This window comes from Schistocerca cancellata, chromosome 4 (genome assembly GCF_023864275.1).
Source record: "Schistocerca cancellata isolate TAMUIC-IGC-003103 chromosome 4, iqSchCanc2.1, whole genome shotgun sequence".
NCBI classification, from domain to species: Eukaryota; Metazoa; Arthropoda; class Insecta; order Orthoptera; family Acrididae; genus Schistocerca; species Schistocerca cancellata.
In genome coordinates this window covers 426326558-426344710 of record NC_064629.1, presented here as the reverse complement: position 1 = coordinate 426344710, position 18153 = coordinate 426326558, and the positions used below count along the sequence as shown (strand labels likewise).

General features: G+C 40.9%; 1 protein-coding gene across 1 annotated transcript in view; it reads left to right on the top strand.

The window, feature by feature from the left end:
• Positions 1-13555: 13555 nt before the first annotated feature.
• Positions 13556-18153, top strand: part of LOC126184712 (1-acyl-sn-glycerol-3-phosphate acyltransferase alpha) — a 683439-nt gene continuing 678841 nt past the window's right edge. The window contains exon 1 of the mRNA XM_049927235.1: positions 13556-13637. The gene's annotated coding sequence lies outside the window, so the exon portion shown is untranslated. The remainder of the gene's footprint in view (positions 13638-18153) is intronic.

Genomic DNA, 18153 nt, shown 5'->3' with positions numbered 1-18153 from the left:
GCAAATTTCGGTGTACGCATTTATCAATGATTCCAAGGCCCGGTCGATATTACGGACGTTGTTTATCCTTGTTGTCCTCTGTTCACCTTTTGAGCTTCATAGCATATCATTTCTAGCTACACTATGGGCCGTCCTCTTGGTGGTTAGGGCCACCAGAGCTGATTTATGGTATTCTGACGCAAGATTCATTGACACACCCTGGAGCTGAGGGGTCCGTCTTGCTATAATATTTCTAAAGCAGATTTTGGTCATAACCTACTGGGACAGCGTGAGAGAGAATGATTTTTCCATGAATGCAAGTATTTTCCGAGATGGAAATAAACTTCTGAAAAATCCTGGCATAAGCACGTACTTTTCAGAGGACTGCTGTTAGTGGAATGAGAAATAGCGAATGAAAGGGCTCTCACTTCACCCCTGAGACTGATTGGCTGAAATGGCTAATAGTCGAAACACATTCCGTGGATGCAGTTGAAGCTCGTGATATTGAGGAATAGCCTGGCACCTAAGGTGGGTATAGGAGACAAGTGATATCTTAAAGAGGGTTGCATACACCAAATCAGGAGTGAGTAATTTTCAGTGACCGAAAAAGTTACTCTGGTAGTACAGAAAGCTGAAAAGAAGTCGCAAGTACGTTCCTGATTGTGGTGCGGAATTCCAATATTTATGATTTTATAGGCAAGTATAGTAGATTAGGACATGCTCGACTGTTTGATGAGAAAATATTTTGCACTAGTATTGAAAATTAAATAACAAAATTACCAGTCTGACCAGTAACGTCATATCATGCCGTACTGAATATTTATTTCATTGACTGTGTGGAAGCTCTTTCTATCCGACATGGCAGCTGTACAGAATAGAGTTACTCAGTGTTGTAAACGGTGTATCGTGGCCCTGGATCAATATCCATAGCCCACCCCCTCCCCATAAAGGACAAAAACTAACTGTCTAAGTGTGGGGCCACCATCGCTCTTCATTCAACAATATTGGTCAAAATATTATTTCGATATTTTACACTGACATTTTCACTTCGGAATCTCGCTGATGTTAAGTGATTTTTGATGCAGTGCTGCATTGTTTACAACTTTTGTGTGGTTGCTTCCTGAAAACGAAAACTGTTTATTCTACCTGCACATTTATTAAATCTCGGAAGGTTAGGGCCTTTAGATCCTGTATTACATTTAACCCCACACGTCCTCATTAAGACAATATTACAATACGTATATTACAAGAGCAATGGATGATAATAATAATGAAAATGGTATAGTAATCAAATTCAAATGTTGAAATCTGTGTGAATTCTTAAGGAATCAAACTGCTGAGGTCATCAGTCCCTAGACTTACGCACTACTTAAACTAACTTACACTACGAACAACACACACACCCATGCCCGAGGGAGGACTCGAACCTCTGGCGAAGGAGGGGGGGGGGCGCAATCCGTGACATGGCGCCTCAAACCTCGCGGTCACTCCGCGCGGCTTATAGTAATCATTACACTTCGCATCTCATCATATGGTCAGTTCATAAAATAATAATAATAATGTCAGGAACTGCTAAATATACTCAGAAGACTTGGAGGAGGTTAAAACAAAATTAGTCAAAGCAACCTTTGGAATAGCGCCGCTCAAAAAGACACAAAAACACGGATTGAACAGTGCGAAAAAGCATTATTGCTTAGAAAACAGGCCTGGCACAAATTTTACTCTACCAAAAGAACTGAAGTATTTATCGGTTTTAAACAGCAAAGGTGTCATAGATCAAAAATGATAAGGACAGTCAAAAGGAAGTTTGAAGGAAACCAGCTGTCACTAATTCAGGAAGACTTCCAGAAGAGCAATACTAAAAATGTATGTAAACTTTCAAACAAAGCCTCCACTTACCAACCATCTAACTTGCGCTTCAAAAATAAAGATGGAAAATTAGCCCTTAACAAACAAGAAAACTGTGAAATATTACCAAGCTATTTCAAGAAGTTGTTAAATTGTGAGGAAACAAGAGAAATATTTCTAGAACAAAATGGAGGATGCACTTAAACAAACACTAAATATTTAAAAAAATGATAATGTCCCCGGGGAAGATTCAGTATCTTCAAAAATTTGGAAGTGCTGGAACAGTCAAGAAGCTCCATGGAATTTATCAAAAATCCTGGGAAACAAAAGCTGCACCAAGAGACTGGAAAAAAGCACAAAAAGAAGATGTAACTGACCCCAACAACTCCAGAAGAATACCCCTCTTTCCAGTGATCTACAAAATTATTTCATGAGTATTGTAAAACACGACGGAAAGCCAAGGAAGGAGGATTTAGAAAAAGACTATCCTGTGTGGAACAAAATTTAAATCTGAAATTTATAATCAGGTATAGAACAATGAGAACCAAAAGCATTTATATAACATTTGTAGACTTCAAGAAAGAACATGATTCGTTTGACAGGGAAACATTAATCAACACCTCAAAAGGGTTTGGAGCTCAGTGATAGTCATAAAAGACACACTAACAAATACAAAATGAAATTTTTAGGTGAACCTCCAAGGTTTTTGACATCAAAACTGGTGTAAGATAAGAAGATGGACTATCCTCACTGCTGTTCAACTGTGTACTATAAAATGTAGTCAGGGACTGAAGGACAAGAACAGAAGAAGAAGGAATTTTAAAAAATCACAATTTGGAGAAAAGGGTATAGCCTGAATATTGACTGTGTGCCATAAAATATGAAACAATGCAGATAAATCTCCTACAAGAGACAGTTTCAAAAGCAGACCTCTCTTTTGAAACAACAAATTATGTGACAGATGTCCAGAAGGTGCCGAAATAAATGGAAGAATACAAAAGGACACAACATTTAAATATCTTGATAAAATAATACAGCCAAATGCTTTGAACAAAGAAGTTAACTTAACAAGAGCAAGGAAAGTTGAGGTGGCTTTTCAAATAATAAAACTCCTGTATAACAAGAAATCTATTTCCATAAAAGCGAAATTCGAGCACTACAACACTGTCATTAGATCAGACTGCCTTTGTGCTTCAGAATGTATTTCGTTACATGCAGCAAAACATTTAAGTGAAATATAAAAGACGGAAAGGAAAATAATCAAGAAAATCTTGGGACCAAAATGTAACAAAGGGAAATGGAAATTAAGAAGTAATAAAGAAGTTTGTGGAAAAACAGAAAGAATTTTAGAAACAATGAGGAAGAGAAAAGTTTTATTCTATGGATACCTGAAAAGGCTAGATGAAAAAAGTAACCTAAAGAATTTCTAATTTTTTTGACAGAAAACCGAAAACATCAATCACTTGGATCAAAGAAGCTAAAGCAGACCTGAGGTAATTTGAAATAACGGAGTAAGAAATAGGAGAAAGAGAAAAGTTCTGAGCAAAAGTAGAAAGTTTCAAGAGTTTCCAGGAAACAACAAAGAAAAAAACAACGCACTATGGGCAGAAGAAAGAAGAAAAAACGAAGGGAAAGGATAAAGAACTAGTGGAAAGAAAGGAGAAAAGAAAGAACACGTAAGTTATTTCATGTGGACCTCAGTAAGCCAAATTAAAACATATGATTATTGATATTGTAATAAATGTGTGGCATGTACGAAATGTCAGTCTAGTTAATAATAGATTAAGTAATTTATCCGTTATGGTCTTTTCCCAGATGTGAGTAATGATGTCTAACAGAAATGTATGGCAGCAATAGGTGTGAGTGCTACACCCTGAAACACTTCTCAGAATTTCGCTTCTAACCTGTCCCATAAAAGAAGTTTAATATAAGGGCCAATCAAATGAAAAAAAGACAGCTGGAAAAAAGTAAGTAAACTGTTTATAATTTCAAAATTAATCACCATAATTCTTAATACATTTATCCAACTGTGAGACAAGACGGTCAGTGACCTCATGGAAATCATGATTGTACCCAGGCGTGCAATTACCCTCCGGATTAAATCAACGACCACGAATGTCTTTCACCTGGGCTCTAAAAATATGAAAATTGAATGTGGAGAGCTAGGGACTGCTTGGAAAATGTGTAAGGGCTTCGCAACGAAACTTCTGCAGCGTAACAGAAAGAACCTTGGCAACATGGGAGCCCCTCGATTTGCTAAGGGCGAAGAGATGCACGCCTTTTGAAACAATAACCAGTTTGCTTCCTTTTTTCCATCTATCTCGTTTTCATTTGACTGCCCTTTATATATTTTCTTGTGTCATTTTGAAATGATGGCATTCAATTTCTGTGTGGTGCAGAGTTTTTCTAGAATTACAAAAATTACTCCTGAGAAGTAGGGTTTTTCCAGATGTAAAAAGCTGTTTCTAGATACAACATGGTACTGTATCTAGGAACAAATTTCTATTCAAATTTAAGAGTCTTGCAGTCGAGAAAATCCTGTCGGTACTGTCTTTAATAATGTATATGTTACATTAGTACTGTACTACATACCAATAATCAGTAAGTGAAATCAAATTAGGAAGAAGTATTATCAAAAACCAGTTAAGAGTTAAAAAAGTTTGAAACAGAAGCTATTGGAAATGAACACAAATTGCAATTTTCAGGACAGGGAAAGTTGATAAGACATTAAAAAAGCTCTGCTCATTCGCAAATATCACATGTTTCATGGTAAATAACCTTCCGTTTCTAGGTACAACATGATACACGACTAACGAAGTATGGCTTAACCGTCCACACATTATGTTACTTGTTTTAAAAATGTACAGCATTTCACTCGCCATAAAACTCTGTAACTGAATATTTAAGAATATCTTCAAAATAACTTTAGTCTATCATACAGAACTGAAATAATAATATTTACAAACGCTGCACAAAACACAACCTCATGTCTCACAAAGACAAAAACAGGATGCTGGAAACTGCTAATGGCGGTCTCCAGTTCGAATTCTTCATGTGATTCTAAAATTCCTCACTTGGCTGAAATTGAACATCATGTGTTCCTAGGTAAACTAACCTCCAGGTCTAACACTACCCCCACAGAAAGAGCCAAATCTGTAGGCACAGTTAACTTGGCTAGAGAAGTGCAAATAAATAACAGTGAAATTTTAAAAATGCGATAGAGCAACGAAAACAGAAATAGACAGGGATGAGGTTTCCTTACAACAGTTTGACAATACTTCATCTACAATTTTGAATATGTGTGTGCGTGTGTGTGTGTGTGAGTGTGTGTGTGTGTGTGACTACCTGTTGAAAAATAAATTTCTAACAACCGCAGGCAGAAAAAATGTGTGTAGACCCATAATTATCAGTGCAGATGTGGATTTGTATCTGCAGTTTTTCGTGAGGGGACTGGTTCATCTTTGAGACCCCACAGTGCCATCATTTTCCTGTATCGATTGAGTGCTTTTTCACAATCTGAAACATTGCCAATACACTAGGGAGATCGGGTTTCTACTCTGATCCAGTGCTCCTGATTAGATTTCCGTTCGTCACGCCATGTTAACTTTATTGAGTAATTAAATGGCACAGGTGGACGTTGCGATTAGACACAGTCATCAGCATCTTCTACACCAAGTCGTTCATAAATGTCTCCTTTCCCCTTACCAGTCTGTGTCAGCTTCATTGTCCTTGTTGGCAAGGTTGTTCACGAAAAGTAAATAGGTGGCGCTCGCTGCAGGTGCAGGATGTCGTCACACGAAAGATATAGATGAATTTGTATGATCACGCGTTATATGGGAGTGTCTCATGTATGGAAAGCTCAAACATTGAGGTTAACATTCCGCCCACAACACACAGTCTTCAAAACCATTGTCAATAATGAGTATATTGAGATACGACACTGATACGTGACTTGTCACTGACATGAGAACTGACGGTTAGTTACATAATGAATCATATTACTACACGAAGCTCGAGCCCGCACGAACGCGTTGCGAGGAGCACGGATGAGCAATGCCTGACCAGTTCGGTTAACCTTGTCAGTACTTCATGCTTTGAACAGTAATCCATTCATCTTCTTATACATTCCTACATGGGCCTTTAATATTACTTTAAGAGCGATATAACATTATGGAGTGGCAAATAAATAAACAGAGTTCCTCTGAAGTCGGTATGTTACAGTTATCCTCGGTATACTGGCGTCAATTGGTTAATTATTTCCAGTCATGGCGCCTCAGTGCTTGTTCTGACCCCTTCTTATACACTTCCCACACCTGATTTAGCTAAGGACATCCTGTTGCCAATCGATCCTCTATGGTCATACAGCGAATTAAAGAGGAATGAGTGCCAGGATCATGCTGTTAACGAGCCATATGACCCATGTTCTTTAATACCACTGTTACGAAATGGATTTGCAGCTTGCGAACACGTATTAAGATCAACTGTTTGTGCCTAACGTGGACTCGAACTCAGATTTCGTGCTTAACACGAGCGGTCGCCATAACCACTTCGGCTATCCTTGCACTCATGCAGGTCCGACCCTAACCTCCATAATTATGAATTATTTCACGTTGTCCACAACCCTTACGCTCGGACATTTCGTGATTCCCACACAGGTAGAGACAAATATTTTACTATCGTCAGTCATATATGATGACTTAAGCGCAATTAATACAGTGGCATTATCATTGATGATTAAATATTTGTGTTTATATGGTGTCTGTAACTTTTTATTACAATAACCTACAGACATACATGCATGTCTAGATACTGTAATGTACAGATACAGACACTGTACAAACGCAGCCATTGTGATCAGCAGTGATAATACCACAGTATTCACTCTACTTCTGATATTTAATCGAATACACGGTGATTCAGCTGAGCTGTTGAACTCAAATATTCCCGGCACCGTTTACTGCATCACAATTCTGTTTCCACCTAGGTGAAGTAAGGGAAAGTCCTCAGTAAACGACGTATAGTCTCTTTTCCTAAATATTTTTAATTTCAGAGATATCAGTATCACGTTTTCTTTTTCAGATTAAGTTATAATAATTTCTGCTGCTAGTATCGTAGTTCTGAAATAGATGAATTCAGCGGCGTTTCACTCATCAAAATCCGATTTAGGTTCAAAATGGTTCAAATGGCTCTGAGCACTATGCGACTTTACTTCTGAGGTCATCAGTCGCCTAGAACTTAGAACTAATTAAACCTAACTAACCTAAGGACATCACACACATCCATGCCCGAGGCAGGATTCGAACCTGCGACGGTAGCGGTCGCTCGGCTCCAGACTGTAGCGCCTAGAACCGCACAGCCACTCCGGCCGGCTCCGATTTAGGTTCAAGGGTAATGCAGAAAGGAGACAAAAGGTAGATGTAAACAGAATGGGTGTGTTTCAAAATATCAACTATGGTAGAATGGCAGGAAGCTGGCATTTAGCTTCACCAAATAGACAAAATGATATGGACCTTTTTTACAAATCACACTGATGAATGTATGATATCGAAGTATATTCTAAACACCTGGTACGTGTGTGTTTTAGAAATAGTGCATAATCACGAGTACCAGAAACTAGAACACGTCTGGTAAGTTTTAACTGTTTCAGAACGGAATGGAGTATACTGAATTTGCTAGCTTCAACTTTTGAACCCGAAAGTAACGATAATGGTGATACAAATGACATAAACGACACAATTATAGTAGCAACACGCTTAGTTAATGGTGGATTAGAAGTGGAAAAGTAAATACTGTAGTGTACATACAGGGTGATTCAAAAAGAATACCACAACTTTAAAAATGGGTATTTAATGAAAGAAACATAATATAACCTTCTGTTATACATCATTACAAAGAGTATTTAAAAAGTTTTTTTTTTCACTCAAAAACAAGTTCAGAGATGTTCAATATGGCCCCCTCCAGACACTCGAGCAATATCAACCCGATACTCCAACTCGTTCCACACTCTCTGTAGCATATCAGGCGTAACAGTTTGGATAGCTGCTGTTATTTCTCGTTTCAAATCATCAATGGTGGCTGGGAGAGGTGGCCGAAACACCATATCCTTAACATACCCCCATAAGAAAAAATCGCAGGGGGTAAGATCAGGGCTTCTTGGAGGCCAGTGATGAAGTGCCTGGCGGCCGATCCATCGCCTCGGGTAGTTGACGTTCAGGTTTTATAACTAACCTTTTTCGTAGGACTCTCCATACAGTTGATTGTGGAATTTGCAGCTCTCTGCTAGCTCTGCGAGTCGATTTTCCTGGGCTGCGAACAAATGCTTGCTGGATGCGTGGTACATTTTCATCACTCGTTCTCGGCCGTCCAGAACTTTTCCCTTTGCACGAACACCCATTCTCTGTAAACTGTTTATACCAACGTTTAATACACCACCTATCAGGAGGTTTAACACCATGCACGCTGAACAACTGTCGTCGATTCACGTCTGCCGTACTCAATAACACAAAAAGCTTTCTGTTGAGCGGTCGCCATCTTAGCATCAACTGACGCTGACGCCTAGTCAACAGCGCCTCAAGCGAACAAATGTACAACTAAATGAAACTTTATAGCTCCCTTAATTCGCCGACAGATAGTGCTTAGCTCTGCCTTTTGTCGTTGCAGAGTTTTAAATTCCTAAAGTTGTGGTATTCTTTTTGAATCACCCTGTACTTTGTGTCCGCCGCTCGTGGTCTCGCGGTAGCGTTCTCGGTTCCCGAGCACGGGGTCGCGGGTTCGATTCCCGGCATGGTCAGGGATTTTCACCTGCCCCGAGATGACAGGGTGTTGCTGTGTCGTCTTTGTCGTCTTCATCATCATCATTCATCCCCATTTCGGTCGGGGGAAGGACACGGCAAACCACCTCCATTAGGACCATGCCTAGTACGGCGGTGCGGGTATCCCGCTTCGTTCCCCTAATCTCTGTCAAGACGCATGGGATTTCATTTCCATGCCACATACTTTGTTGAATGGTTGTACTGAAAATAACGAAGAATCAGGTGAGCATGTGCACCGTGTAACAGAAGAGAAGTCTTGTCAGAAAGAAGGAGGGAGCGCAGATACAGAAGGACTGCAAGGTCTAGAATAGGGAAATAGGAAGGACAATTTGAAGACAGTTAGTGAAAATTTGTTTTGAGGACAAAGAGGGTACGATAGTGAAGGTCAGTTATTCTGTAGAAATGCAGAGGAGGATGAAGATGAATGTGTAAGGTTCAGAGGGCGGAGACAGATTTGTTCAAGTTTTTTAATTTGTCATGAATGGACAGATCGACTAGTTACAAGAGCGGGAGTAGTGAAAGTAATCCTGCAGGTGTATGTGTAATCTCTAGACATGGAAAAGTTTTTAACAGAAGAGAAATTGTGTACATTTTACTGGATTTTGGCCGGCCGGAGTGGCCGAGCGGTTCTAGGCGCTACAGTCTGGAACCGCGCGACCGCTACGGTCTCAGGTTCGAATCCTGCCTCGGGCATGGATGTGTGTGATGTCCTTAGGTTAGTTAGGTTTAAGTAGTTCTAAGTTCTAGGGGACTGATGACCTCAGCAGTTGAGTCCCATAGTGGTCAGAGTCATTTTTGAACTGGATTTCCAGAAAAAAAAAACAGAAGAAAAAGTTGAGGAATTTCATGAAGTGAAGAAGAGCTGAAAGTGAGATCTCAGATGGAGTTGTACTCTTTTTTAGTAACAATTTCCATTTTACTGCATCACTATTTCTATTAAATACTGCAAGTTTCATTTGTTTTATTGCTTGAGTGAACGAGAGAATAAACGTGATGCTTATGTTACGCTTGAATATTTACAGTTGTAAGTAACTGAGTGTATGATAGCGTGAGAGCGTGATTCTGTATTGTGTGACTGAGTCACACGCAGTGGGGAAACTTCTGTATTGTGCCAGTTCACGGTAATGAGGAGATTACAAATTTCTTTAAATAATTCAGTAATTTAGAGGAGGATTAATCTGCTATTATTTGGTTTTCCAAAGATGTTATTCAATAGAACTAATCTAAATTAAAATGTTACTGTGGTTGGTGCAAGATAGAAAATGTGGGATTGAACACATCAAAGTCGAAAGTCGATTGGTTGCATTTGGACAGCCAACCATAAAATAGCGCTCGCTTGTAACCATGAGTAGGATTACTATGTTATGTCAGGAGGACCCAGTCAGACGTGTATGCACTGATTACTACAAAAATGTTTTAATTTTAAGTGACAGTGAGGTTTAAAAAGATCGAGGAGTGTCGGAAGGTATCACCGGACGAACGTAAATGACGATTGTGTGAACTGTTCAAAATGGTTGGTTCAAATGGCTCTGAGCACTATGCGACTTAACTTCTGAGGTCATCAGTCGCCTAAAACTTAGAACTAATTAAACCTAACTAACCTAAGGACATCACACACATCCATGCCCGAGGCAGGATTCGAACCTGCGAGCGTAGCGGTCGCTCGGTTCCACACTGTAGCGCCTAGAACCGCCGGCTTGTGAACTGTGACTGTATTTCATACAACGTAATTCCCAATGGCGTACTGTGCAGTGGCTACTGAGAACCGCTAGTTCAAAGTGAACAGTCACAGAGTACTGAGCGAGCATTCGATCCACAGATAATCTGTGTGTCTTTTCTGTAACATGTAGGGCGAATACCTTAAACCGACTACTAAGAGAGATTGTGCTGCAAATGTGAATGTCGCATTTGAAATTGTATCTAGCATTGATTTGGTCGTTAAGTGAGTAGTTAAAAGAAACAATATATCACAAGTTTTTTTCTGCATCTTTCTCTCATTTGGTAGATAGCCAGACCTGGAAATAGCAAAAAATAATTGCACCCTGTCAACACGTCTAGTTCCGCTAATTTTTCTTACAGCTTAATTGGCCGACAAGCATTATTAGTAGCTTCAGGGAAGGACTGTGTGCATGCGCATGATGTCACCAAAAGGGGAGTAAACATACGACTACAGCAACAGACCGTGCCGCCACAACCTCTTCCTGAAAATCCCACACACTACATTCGACCCTCATGCCTCCTGAACCCTATCAACACAACCTCTCGAACCAGAAAACCCTAGTCTTTCCACGTCCTCCACCCTCACTGTCGTGATAAATAACGTTGGCCCTGAGATCATGGCAAAAGAGGCGGTCTCCGGAGTCAGTTCCCATCGTGCCTTAAAAATCCGCATGGCCCTGTCCATCTTCATCGACGCAGGCGCCACTTTCCTCATGTGCGTTTTCTCTAAGTGTGCTCTCACCACTCATCAGCTTCTTACCGAGAGAGCCCTGACTTTTGAAAGGAACACAAAGAAAATGGTGTGGGGAAGGCTAACCAAAGACAGCGTTTTATTGGCAGGACATTTAGAAATTGTAACAGATCTACTAAAGAGACTGCCTACACTATGCTTGTCCGTCCTCTTTTAGAATACTGCTGCACGGTGTGGGATCCTTACCGGGTAGGATTGACGGAGTACTTCAAGAAAGTTCAAAGAAGAACAGCATGTTTTGTATTATCGTGAGAAAGGAGAGAGAGTGTCACTGAAATGATACGGGATTAGGGTTGGACATCATTAAAACAAAGGCGTTTTTCATTGCAGCATAATCTTCTCACAAAATTTCAAACATCAACTTTCTCCTCCGAATTCGAAAAGATTTTGTTGACGCTGATCTGCATACGGAGAAACGATCATCATAATAAAATAAGGGAAATCAGAGCTCGCAAGGAAAATATAGGTGTTCGTTTTCTCTGTGCAGTGTACGAGATTGGAATAATAGAGTATTAATGTGAAGCTGGTTTGATGAACCCTCTGCCAGGCACTTAAATGTAATTTGCAGAGTATCCCTGCAGATGTAGATGTATAACTTCCGTCACAAACTCGAACCATAAATTTACCTCATCCAATACTATTATTGCCAAAAATGTATCCTACCTAATGAAAACCTCACCACTGACAACAAAAATCCACCCACCTGTCATCACTGTAAAGCCATTCGTTTTCTCAGTGAACATATCTCGCTTCCTTTCCCACCTGCAACATCTGCAATATTACCCATTCTACCTGTTCTGTCAAATGCAAAGCGAAACCCCCAGTTGTCTAACCAGAACTAACAGAACCCATGTGATTCACTGACAAACCAATAAATGTCTCCTCTCAACTCCCACTGCCGAAGATATTGTCAGATTCTTGACCATCATCCACCAAAATATCCATCCTTTCCAGCTACTGCACACCCTTCAACAAATTTCCCTTTCAGCCCAATATACATTCCACTCCAACAGTGGCATCAGTTAACAGACTCCCTCCAGTGTGACATTGTCACCATCCTACAGTACGTCCATGCTGAAAGTAACACTACTCCACGTATCGTTTTAGCATCTTCCAACCGAATTGGACACCTTACTGCAGAATCCCTCAGTCCAACAGAAAGTGATCACCAATCTTTTCTACTCACCATACCCTACTCACTATCTCATGCACCATAATTCCATATAATTTTGATTTTCATTTTTCTCCTTAAAATTATCAATTTTTTTAGTTCAAAGCTGTCCATGTTCACCCCATTTTATGCTCTCTTGCTATCTTGAGAACTTAGTTGTCATAAAATATAAGTCCCAATGATGTTGAGACAGTTATCTAACATGGAGGAATGAATAATGTTTTTGATCAACTTAAGTTTTGGAAAACGACCTTTTTCCACTATTTTTAGTGTCCATAAGTGAGCGTGTTTATTATTAGGAGAATACCACCGACGTTTTACGAGTCCTGGTGTGAATGAAATGAGGAATGAAAGTGTGTGCCGGACCGAGACTCGAACTCGGGACCTTTGCCTTTTGCGGGCAAATGCTCTACCATCTGAGCTACCAAAGCACGACTGACGCTCCGTCGTCACAGCTTTACTTCTGACAGAATCTCGTCTCCTACCTTCCAAACTTTACAGAAGCTCGCCTGCGAACCTTGCAGCACTAGCTCTCCTGAAAGAAAGGATGTTGCGGAGACATGGCTTAGCCACAGCCTGGGGGATGTAGAATGAGTAGAGCACTTGCCCGCGAAAGGCAAAGGTCCCGATTTCGAGTCTCGGTCCGGCACACAGTTTTAACCTGCCAGGAAGTTTCATATCAGTGCACACTCCGCTGCAGAGTGAAAATCTCATTCAGGAATGAAAGCAATCGGCTTTTCACGCAAAATCTAGCGCATTTCAAGATGCAGAAATTGCATTAATCATTTTTTCAAAAACCTCTTAGTGGTTTTTCCAACTGAAGTGCTACTTGTTTGACTGGATCCCAATGGGCATTTGGCGCTAGGGAACTCGTGGTTTGAGAGGTGAACGCTGACTTAATTCACATCAGCTATCCGCTGGTAATACCAGGTGAATAATTTCATACAAAATAATCATGTTCACACCCATTACGGTTATCAGGGGACCGGACTTTTGTTTTTAATTTTTGTGGTGCGGGCCTACGCTGTAGCACAGATATGGCTCTGGTACAGCCCCTTCACTGTGCCGAGTAGTGTGTCGTGCCCCGTTGTTTAGGCACTGCGAGGCTGGCCGTGTCAGAACAAGTGACCGGGGGCCAGCGATCCCGCAGAGCGCGATTGGCCGTCTGCCGTGACGGCGTGATGTGTGTCTAGTATCAACAGACGCCTCCCACCACGCATCAGTCGCGCCTCCTCGACGCCACAGGTTGGTGGTGCTGCTGCTGCGTCTCCGCTGTGTGCCTGCGTGCGCTGCGTCAGTCCTACGTGTCATCGAGACCACATACGTCCGAGTCACCGGAACTGCGCAATAAGTGCAGGTCGGACCGCTTCAGCGTGGCTCACTAGCTAAGCGCGTAGTTTAGCGATAAAGGAAATCACTTTCCCGAATGAACTTTAGATAATTGTGGATACTTTGTGAATAAAGTCGTCTAGATCGCTTAAAACGATGGACATCGGAAAGTGATATCCGATCGGTCGCGAAGTGGAAACCACTGTGAACATCAAAACGGTTTTACAGTATTTGCAACAATTAGCTACACCTTCTAGCTACTTCTCTACAGTCACCGCTCCGATTTAGATATTTGTCGTAGCGTTGTACTATCCGATACACTCGCCACAGAAGGCAGCCGCCTGTTCTTTCCACCAATTCTCTACGTTGGTACACAGCTCGTTGTCTGTGCCAAAATGTTGTCTTGATAGCCACCGGTACATTCGAGCAGAGGTGAAACGCAGAAGGAGCCAATTACGGTCTTAATTGAGGGTGATCAGACACGTATAAATATTGATACAGAGTCAGCTTTTGACAAATTACGCATACGTCTAGTACGAACAAACATAGGTTTACCAATAAAGAAATTGATAGATTGGTCCGTCCTCGTCGCAGTCCATGATTGGTTTATCATGAAGTACGGTAGGCGATTACATCCTTGGGTGAAAAATTGCCCAAACTCGTAGCGAGTGAACATAGAGCTGAATCAATCCGAAAAATGGATACGGTAAGGTACGCATGGCCAACGTCCGCAGATACGTCGGTAAGTGCAAAAGCCAACCGTCCGCCACGGAAAACCGCTACAGGAGCATCTTCATTGCCCCTGCAGAGTGTGGCCTAGAATATTGTCATGAAGAAGGACACGCATGACAGTTATGTTATGTGGGCTGCATGGTATCAGGCGAAATCCCTCATCTGACCCTCATACTTGGCGGAAGGCACTATTTTATAGGCATGTTTACGTGCTTACTGTGCGCTCAGAAATGAAAAGACGTGACGCGATCGATGGGCAAACTAGAGACACTGCCGAACACATCTGTGCAAAGAAAGCTTCATCGGATTTTCTGAGTGGTTTCCATTTCACACCCAATCGGACCTTACTTTAGGAACAGTTCCCGCATATTTCTTCATTTATAACTTGGTATCAGCTACTGCCATAATCAGATATGTAATCAAGATTGAAGGAACATAAGAATGAGAAGTGCTTGTTATTAATTATCAAACTACAAAGGATGTAAAATTAAAAACTTAAAAATTCAAAAAAAAATTTTTAGAATTTGGCCTACCAAAACTTAGGACTTTTCTGACAAGACTGTCAATCATTTTATAAGTATTACTTGAAAGAAAAAAGCGAACTCAACGTCCCCCACCTCTCGTCCAGAGCATGTATCTTGGTGAATAAGTATAAAGAAATAAAAAATAAAACAGAGAGAGATCCGAGTTGACAGCTGACTCCCCACTTAGGCATAGTTTTTCTTCATACTGTCACTGTACGTTGTTTTACGAGCTCTAATTTAAAATTTTATATTATTACTTCATACCCTCATCGTGGTCTAGCAGCGGTCCAACGTGCCACTCTGTAGCCATAGGGTTTTCTGTGATGACAAATACGAGGCGTATTTTTTAAGTAAGTACCGTTTTGAAATTAAAAAAACTGTGCACATGTTTTTGGGGGCAGAAATTGTTTGTTTAATTTTCACTTTTCTGGGTGAATCTGAATGCCGCCATTCCATGGACTGTTGCTTTGATTCTGGTGTGACGTAGGCCACCCATGTTTCATCTTGAAGAAACACCTGGGCGGTCAGCGTCTTCAAGACGATGAAGAAATCAAAACAGTGGTGATGCAGTGGTTAACAAGTCAGGCGACAGACTTCTAGGAGGAGGGTATTCAAAAACTGGTACAACGTTATCACAAGTGCCTCAATATTGACGGAAATTATGTAGAAAAGTAGATTAAGGTACAGGCTTTCATGTAAAAATGAAATTATTGAGATATCTTAGCACGTCTTTTTTTAATTTCAAAGGGTTGTTACTTAAAAAAACACGCCTCGTATTTGATATGATGTTGACCATATGCGTTGTTTCGTGACATAATTATGCGGATTACGTTGTGGGGGCTCCTGGTGACAATGAGAGAGTAACATCGCTATGTTGTGCGGTCAGTTATATAGAGGACCAAGGCACGCGTGAGTTACCTATGGAAACATGCTGATTCCGCGACAGGAGAAAAATGGCTAATTACAACAGGTGACCTTTCAGCCTGTTACCCAGCCACGAACGTAACGGAATCACAAGGTTATTTAAGCGTAAACCAGTAGCATATATTTGCTTGTGAAAAAGCGACTGGGAATTCTGGAACCATTTATGTATTTTTATAGAAGGTGAAGTGTGCTGTATACGGATCAGATAACGAAGTGACTGACATTCGAGCACATTTAGAGCGATTTTGTCGGTTCGTTGTTTAGCCACGCGTGCAGAATGACTGTAACAACAGCTGTGCGCTTTTGTGCCCGCACGCTCCCCTTTAACGTGAAGTATTGAGTGCGCTTTGCAGGATCGTAATAGCCTAATCACATTTCTGTGCACTTCAGCTGATCGCTTCGGAAACTGTGTCGAGTAAAATAAACACGCCGCAGAGATAAAAAAAGTATACAATGAAATCGAGTCAACAACAGTTACGGTACGAGAGAAGAACATTGTTAACTTCCCGTCATTAGGGACAGCGTGTAATGGAAACGGGTGGGCAACGAATTCAGCTATGTCCATTTCGAATGAGTTGTCCCGGCATTTGCCTGAAGCGACTTACGGAAATCATGAGAAACCTCTGTCTTGATGGCCAGACTGGGATTTGAACAGGCAACCATCTGAATGCGACTCCATTAGTAGTAGTTTTTGTAGTAGTAGTGCTAGTACTAGTAGTTTTACCTATCCGTGGATCACTTTTGCAAGACCGTTGGAAATTTCATGGTACTACAGTTTAAGAATAAGAAAAAAGCATGACTCATATTACATACAAGCATTTACATACATTACGGTCTAGTCTGACGAGGATCGGTCAGGTAATCGGCCGTGGCCCTATAGTAGGCTCCAGCTACCTATAGTAGGCTGTTTTACAGAAACAGTGGAAAACCTAGATCAGGATCGATGGATGGAAACTGAAAATTCTAATTCTTCCAGATAAGAGGTCAGTCTGTTTAAAACAGCGCAAATAAGGAAAAGAAAAAAAAATAGTGCGAACTGTTGTCGAATGAGTTGTTTTATTATTGTTATTATTATTATACACTTCTCTCATATTTTTCACCACACCCTTCCTCTGAGTTGTGTAAATAATCCTGCGTACTATAGAATGTATTGCTCATCAAGTACATTTTAGTTGCATTTTTAAACAAGTTCGTTTTACTAATCTCTTTCATCTTGGGAAATTGTTATACAGTTTTATCACTGTGAAGCAAATGCTGTTTTAAATGTAATTTTAGTATTTTTCTTATTCCATGGTAGTGGGATAGCGCTGTTTGTGAAGTAATTACTTTTTTTAATGCGCATAACGGATTGGTAAATGTACCCACAAGATGTAGTTAAAATCCCGTGTCTCGAACAGATATTTACAATGAGCCTGATTCATATTGTTGGTTGTTATACATGTGAACCTTTCTCTGCAGTTCGAAAACTGTGTATACATTTTATGCCTTTTTTTCCCCAGAAAATCTTTCCATAAGTCTGCATCCTTACCACAGCGTCACCTGTATTCCGCAACTGATTGTGGTACCCGACACCTGAGGTAGCAGAGTGACATAAAAACGATCAAGAAAAGGCGGCGTGGCTAAGTTTATTCTCTGACTGGTTGCTGCTATGATAGCTACACTAAAAGTAACTACAAATTACTTCATTATGCTGAACTAGGTGTAAGAACGATGTTAGGATGCCGAGAAGGAATGCACTTGTTATTTAACATGTGAGTCGAGCATCCACAAGTGTTACTAGATGTAGTACTGCCCTGCGTCCATCCTAGCAAAACTTCTTACTCCGCACCCGTAGCATTGTTGGACGGACGCAGGTAAACGGTGCTGGAACACTCCTCAGAAAAATTGCGGTATCTGTTGCAAGAATGACGTAGTCTGACAATTCTAATCTTAAACTTCATTCTACGTTGTCCTGTTGTTTCTAGTTATCGGTGCGCCAGCGTTTGCTGGATTCATGCCAGCTAGATACCCTCGATTAACATCCCTCCGATATAGAGGTACAAGAAAGCCAGCTTTGGCGTAGCACTTGTCTTGTTGTTAGGCTCTCATAGCAAGACACAGCTTATACTGTACATGCTTTCCCAGCCAGTGTTTACATCCGTGTCGATTTTTGTTACATGGGCCTTAGGATGTGGCCCAAGGGCTATGTCTGTGGTTAAAGTTTCGTCTCCTGATGCTGGACACATGCTAGGAGGCTACAAAAAATCAGATTGTAGCTTCAAACTCAGAAAAGCTCGGCAAGCCTTACTGCTGATCAAGCAATCAGCATCTACTTTTCCGCGCTACATGATCCATGACACGCCGGCGCGACTTTGCGATCTTAAA